The following is a 6610-nucleotide window of genomic DNA, read 5'->3' on the forward strand; positions in this document are numbered from 1 at the left end:
CTCTCTCTCTCCCCCCCCCCTCTCTCTCTCTTTCCTTTCACCTCATTCTGTCTTGCTCCTGCTTTTTGTCATCCTTTTTCTACTGGTCGCGCTAAAGTATAAAATCGATAACACTTTTGATAAAACTGCTTGCGATGGAGCAAGTCTATCGGTGAATACCAGCAAGTACTCGAATGAAAAAATAAGTAGATAATTTTATCTAACGCGATGATGAAATGAAGTAGATTCGTTTTATGTGAATTATAGTACGAATAGCAATAGAAATAGAAACGCCTCTAATGGTCAAGCTGGATTTTAGTGCCTAATTGCATTACATCTTTCTCTCAACTATTATATCATAATTCCCTGTTTTTAATATCAATGTTGTATACAATCATAACATCAAAATTCATTTTTAAGATATTTTATATGACTGATTATTTTGATTATGGAGTTAAAATTAAATTTTATTTTTAAAGATTTTCAAATAGAATTCTCTCAAAGAGAATTTCTCTCTCTCTCTCTCTCTCTCTCTCTTCTCTGTCTCTCTGAACACGTAATAGATTGATTATTCTATAATAGCATTAAAGCATGTTCTCTGCCGCATGGATTCTTAAACGCGCGATTATTGCAAACTTCATAACTACGTTCATAACTATTGCATTTACATTAAGTTTTATATGCGCTTTTGGTATATAAAGGTAACGCGATGCAGTCGAGTCAATCGCCCTTTTCCGAATGGTCGTAACACCAATGAAATTCTGACTGCCATCGATGTGTAATAGCGGATATTCGGATGCAGTTAGTTTCCTATTCGTGGAATTGTGTTTCGAAAAGAGCACGACGCAATATGCGTTGGATAATGAATGACTTCTCTTTACTTTTCAGTTCTCTATTATCGACCATTTTTAACATAGCATTTAAGCTGCAAACTAGACGTATCTAAATAATATACTTCTTTACTATATTGTATGGAATTCTGTAAATACCGCCGTCAGAATACTTGTTCTTCAAAGATAACATATTTACTCGATATTCTACTTTATCGTTAATACTTTTATTTATTTATTTATTTTCGTAAATACGTTGATGGCGCGGAACGTTTAAGAATTCCCGTATTATACGTACAGCGTTAGTTTAACGAGACATTTATTCTTGAAGAATTCGCACTTGTGCAGGGCTGCTTCCAGACTGTTGAGATATTTCGGTGCAACCGTTATTCCTCGTTAAATGAATCGAAATCCTCATTTCTGGAGGTTTTGCTTCTTTTAAGGAGAGCCAGTGCTCGCTTCCCTATCGACAGTCTCATTTCCTGCCTCAAACTTATCAAGACAAATACACTCTGAGCACGCTCCCTCGAACGCCTCTCGCCGTTCATCCGTCGGAAAATATCTCTAATGAACAAACTATCCGATTTGAGCCTGCGCTGCACCACCTCGACACGTCTCCCCCTCGCTTGTTCTTCTTCTCGCCTCGCGAGGAAGTTGCTGCCTTCGATTACCAATCTCAATTTCGTCACGATATATTTGATACGCGGCTACTTTCATCGAGACTTTTCGCGCTCCCTCTCGATTTCTCGCTTACTTCGGCATCCCGACATGTGTTATAATATATGTGATATAATAAACGTTTGCGTTTCCGATTGAGACTAACGTGTGTATGTTTATCATAAAAATCACACTGAGTTTGTTGACCAGATTCTGTCGAAAGTCGAAGCAAGCAATTTAAATCTTTCGTGTTGGTTTTTCACTCTGCTCTTGTGATTTCGAAAGAGGTCTTCATAGACGTGGAGAGCTTTGCTTCATTTGTACGAGCTTAGCTTCATTTATGTCTCACTTTCTTAGTAAAATTTATTAAGTAGTATGAAAATGTAATGAACTTAAGTTGCAAGAAATATTGTCTTAATTAAAATTGAAGCGCGAGGCCGGAATATTAATTATACCATTTTTCTCATCCTATCTATTTATCCTTTACTTTAGTTGTTAAATATTATAACAAGATGTAAAAGTTAAGATCGGCAGGTCTAATAAGAGGTGATGGCGTGTATAGAATGCGAAGGAGACCGAAGATCCCGAAGAGTCCGAGGACTATCTTTCCGGCGGTGCAATCTGTTAATTCGATCGTAACTCGTCGTTAAGGGAGAATTTAGTTGGTACTTGCCGGCGGTAATTACACGGGTTTTGCGGCACATGAGATGGAGCGAGACGCGATTCCACGAAAGGCGAGAAAACGAAGGAAACTCTGGAAGAGAAAGGTGGAGAGACAGGCAGATGCTGGCGGAAGTAGAATTTATTGGGCGATAAGCGCTGTGCAACTTTCTTCCCTTACGATCGTCATTCTTTATCAGCCCACTCGTGGCCGACAGTGGCGTATCGGCGTACCAGGGATAGACTAGGTTTTATGAATCGGGATTATTAAGGTCTTTCTTAGATAATAGATCTTTCCCCCCCTCCCCCTCCCCGCATGGCCAAATGAAAACGTCGTAGAGAACTTCAGGTCCTTCGTCTTTGTGTATCTCGCTGATATATCAGTCGCCAGCGGCATTTAACATCATTCTTATTCACCGATTCGCCCATTCTCGCAAGTCGCAAGACTATTTAATGAGAATCTTCATTGAGGGCATATTTTATCGATGCAATCGTCAATTTTGTATTTTAATAGAGATCAAACAGATCTGTTTTACACATTAATTTTAAACATTGCTATCGGATTGATCCTTTTTAAGTTCACGATGCAACAAAACGTACGATATATCAGTCGGCATTTAACATCACTCTTATTCACCGATTCGCCCATTCTCGCAAGTCGCGGGACTATTTAATGAGAATCTTCATTGGGCGTATATTTTATCGATGCAATCGTCAATTTTGTATTTTAGCAGTGATAAAACCGATCTATTTTACACATTAATTTTAAATATTGCTATCGGATTGATCTTTTTTATGTTCACGTTGCAAGAAAAGCGTACGGTAGTATAAAAGATTCACGGAGATAACGCTTGGTACAAATTTTAAATTTGTGGAATTCAGAAAAAATTTTTTTACGTTTAAGGACTTTTATCGTGATAAAAATTTTCATCGTATAAATCAGTTAAATAGTGTTTCCGATTGCGTTTTCCGATTAAATTATCGATACATCCGATGAAATGCAGTTACCAATGAAATTTGATTGAAAAACCGATGACATTTTTCATCGGATATATATATCCGTTTGCTATTATGCAATTGGATTATCCGATTATATTTAATCGGACATTTTTCTCAGTGTAGTAACGTCTTTCGCAGGTAGAGCTTTCAAATATTTTCTAGGCGTGCGGCTCGGCCGAAGGTGGTCGGGTCGTGCGTACCGAACGTTTCCCGGATGCTATAAGGCGCACTCCGGCTGATAGCCGTGCACATGACCGCGCGCCCGGGATAGACGATAGAGGTCTTGAGTAATTTATCAGGGTGCCTGAAGGGCGTGGGTGGCGATGGGCGCAGGTGATGCGCGCGGCGAGCGCGAAGATCCGTGACCAGCGCCGTGGCGCGAAGTCTTATCTGCTCAGCGGGCGAGCGCACGAGGGTGCTCATCTACTCGCCGTTAGTTAGCGATGTTAGCGATCTCAGTTCTCGCTGTGGCACAGAAACGTCACAGCCGCGATATACACGTACCTCGACCAGCTTGAGCCTAGTTCCCGTGGTCTGATATAGATACACTTGTAAAATGATACATTAAATACTTGAGATTCAATCTGTATGTAAATTGGAAAGTGACGAGATAAATTAGTCCCTTCTTATTTATTAAATTCATCGCAGTAGATTCTGACATAGAAGGTAATATTGTTGAAAGCCTCATTTTTGCCGCGATTTGTTACGAGCAGTAAAGGTATGTGATATTTGGTCATTTCGGCGTGTGATATTTAGGAGCAATTTTTTCGTATATTAATAATTTTGCTAAATTATGAACTAAACGACTTAGACAACATCTTTGAAGTCTGTATTAATCTGTGCAGCTATAAAATATTTGAGTAACGCCTAACAGATTGACGGTTTCAATTATCTTCAATATTCCGATAAAAAAACAATGAGCTGCTGGTCATTATTATCTATTGCAATATCTGCAAGTCTTTGCCTGTAAAATTCTGATGGAATTTAATTAGTATATTTTCAGCAAGTGTTAGATCTGGAAAGGAGAGCCTGGCATCGGATAGAAAAAGATATACGTTTCTTATCGTAAAGTTAGTTACAAAACTGTAACAAACTTTGCGAAGTCGCATTAAATACTTCGGTGCTTAATGTACCGCGTAATAAGGAACGAATCGACTTCTCTTTCTGTTATCAAGAAAACGCAATTTCTTTCTTGCAATTAAAAGATACAGCTATGTATCTATTATATTGGACGCGCGAATGTAATTATTGGGGGGCAAAAATATAAATACGAAATAAAGGACGGAGTGTTAAGGCGATCGTGATAGCGGCAAAGTATGTACGTACATCAGTGTATTCTTTAGGGGAGGGGCTTGCGGGAGGGGGAGGCGCGAAATGTGGAGGATGCGGAGGTGGGTTAATGCGAGTCCGCGTAAGGACACCCGCTGCGCCCTGCGGGAGTTAACGCGGGAATCGCGTGTTCCCTCTATGAAGCACGGAACGCCGGAGGACGTAAGGAAGAAAGACGGCTAGAGGAATAAGAGAGAGAGAGAGAGAGGGAGAAAGAGAGGAGCGCGGCTATGGATTTTTCGCCATTATTTTTCTGTTTACGCTCATCGAAAGGAATGAACCTGTCGATGATGCGACGACACGTGGCGATTGTTTCGGACGCTTCGCTTTTACTCCACCACCGCCTTCGCGGCCGGCGGCAGAAATTTAATTAATCACAATGAAACGAACGCGAACGCTAAAAAGATATCCTGTTAACGCAGATAGATTTCTAGGTGCCGCGACAAAAATTTATTGCTATTTTTATATCTGTCAGAAAATTGTTTGTAGCCTGCAAAATTTATAGCAGCAGCATTCTGATGAAACCTTCTGGGAAGTTTATGGTTTCATGATTAAATATTAATCATTTGCATTGGATACACTGAGAAAAATGTCCGATTAAATATAATCAGATAATTCAATTACATAATAACAAACGGATCCGATGAAAAGTATGATCGGTTTTCCAATCCAATTTAATCGGTAACTGCATTTCATCGGATGTATCTATAATTTAATCGGAAAACGTAATCGGAAAAATTAACCATCGGAAACACTATTTAATTGGCTTATCCGATAGAAATTTTTCTCAGTGTACAATTTTAAAGATGCATTTTAAAAGCCCCCTAAAAGTCGCAGAAAAATCAAGCCCTAAACGTAATGTCAGCCATCGGCTTCGTAGATGAGAGCGTAACGTTTATCGAAGGACTTAAATTTACACAAAGATTTTCTCATCCTCCACGGCAATTTGTTTTCCGCGTTACGTTTACTATTTATGCTCCGAGCACATGATTGTAACGCGGATATCGCGTTCCCAGGGGAATCCGCGTTATGATACGCCAATAATCGCGGCGATATCCACGCTTTTACGTCGCGCCGCCGCGAGACACGAGAGGAACGCTTTTATGGACACACCTTACATCGTTTCGGCCGCTCGAGCCGGCGCTTTTATGGCGCGCGCGCTCCCTGTAATGCTTCACAGCCTTACGCGACGCGGATGCCTTACAACACCGTCAAGTAAACTCTTATATTACGGCGGCGAACGGTCGGCGCTACCGTGCGGTAACGGTGATTTGTTTTCCGCTTGACAACTTTTGAGCACTCGTGCGGTAACGACCACAGTTTCCGCATCCGCGCGCCATGGACGGCCGTGGCCGTCGCCGAGCATAACGCCATAAACGCGGACCATAAGCTCGCGGCTGAGGAAAGAGCGTAAATGTAAAATCACGCGCGTTGTCATTGTGATACGATATCGCGAATATAAAAGTCTCCATTAACGGGCGATAATGCTCGTTAATGGAGAGACCCTTCGCAATAACGTATCCCGCGGATATGATAAAAGCTAATCAAGTCGTACGCGCGCGGTGAATATCTCGTTTCCGGATTGTACCGAAATTTAAATTACGAATATAACTCCGTCGGCAGGAATGTAGAGGCGAATAAAATTACATCCCGATCGGGTAACATATCTGATTCCTTCCAAATTATCCCCCGAAGATGATTTACGTATGAACGACACTCTGCGCGCGAGGAGCCGATATTTTCGTGCCGAAGTCTCAGCCTCGAGATCGCAATCGTATCGCGAGTGCGCGCGCGCGCGCGTCGACACCTGTGACCGCGTTCCGTTGCCGCACGGTTGCATCGTTGAATTTCTATTTAGACGCGTGATATTAATAAGCGACGATCGGAGAGAAGGAGAGCGAGACCGCGGAGGCAGACGCGCCCCGAGAGCGCGTCCGCGTGCGAGCCGCGCCGCGATTTCGAGCGGGTAAGAACGAGTTAGTCTACAAAAATTTTCTGCCGCGCTGACGTGCCGCGATTTATTAGCATCTGACCGTACGGCCGCGAATTCCGCGCTCGCGAAAACCCGTGGCACGTGTCGCGTTGCGCCGCGTCGCGCCGCGTCGTCGTTACGCGACTTGGCGTCGGCTCGTGTGAATGCAGCCAGCGACGTCATT

General features: G+C 42.1%; 1 protein-coding gene across 5 annotated transcripts in view; it reads left to right on the forward strand.

Moving 5' to 3' along the window:
- The window catches only part of LOC105568299 (RNA-binding protein Musashi homolog Rbp6), a 675186-nt gene that overhangs the window by 293763 nt on the left and 374813 nt on the right, over positions 1–6610 (forward strand). The window lies entirely within an intron of this gene.

This window comes from Vollenhovia emeryi, unplaced genomic scaffold (assembly GCF_000949405.1).
Source record: "Vollenhovia emeryi isolate VEMERY1.0 unplaced genomic scaffold, V.emery_V1.0 DF939130.1, whole genome shotgun sequence".
In the NCBI taxonomy this organism is placed as follows: domain Eukaryota; kingdom Metazoa; phylum Arthropoda; class Insecta; order Hymenoptera; family Formicidae; genus Vollenhovia; species Vollenhovia emeryi.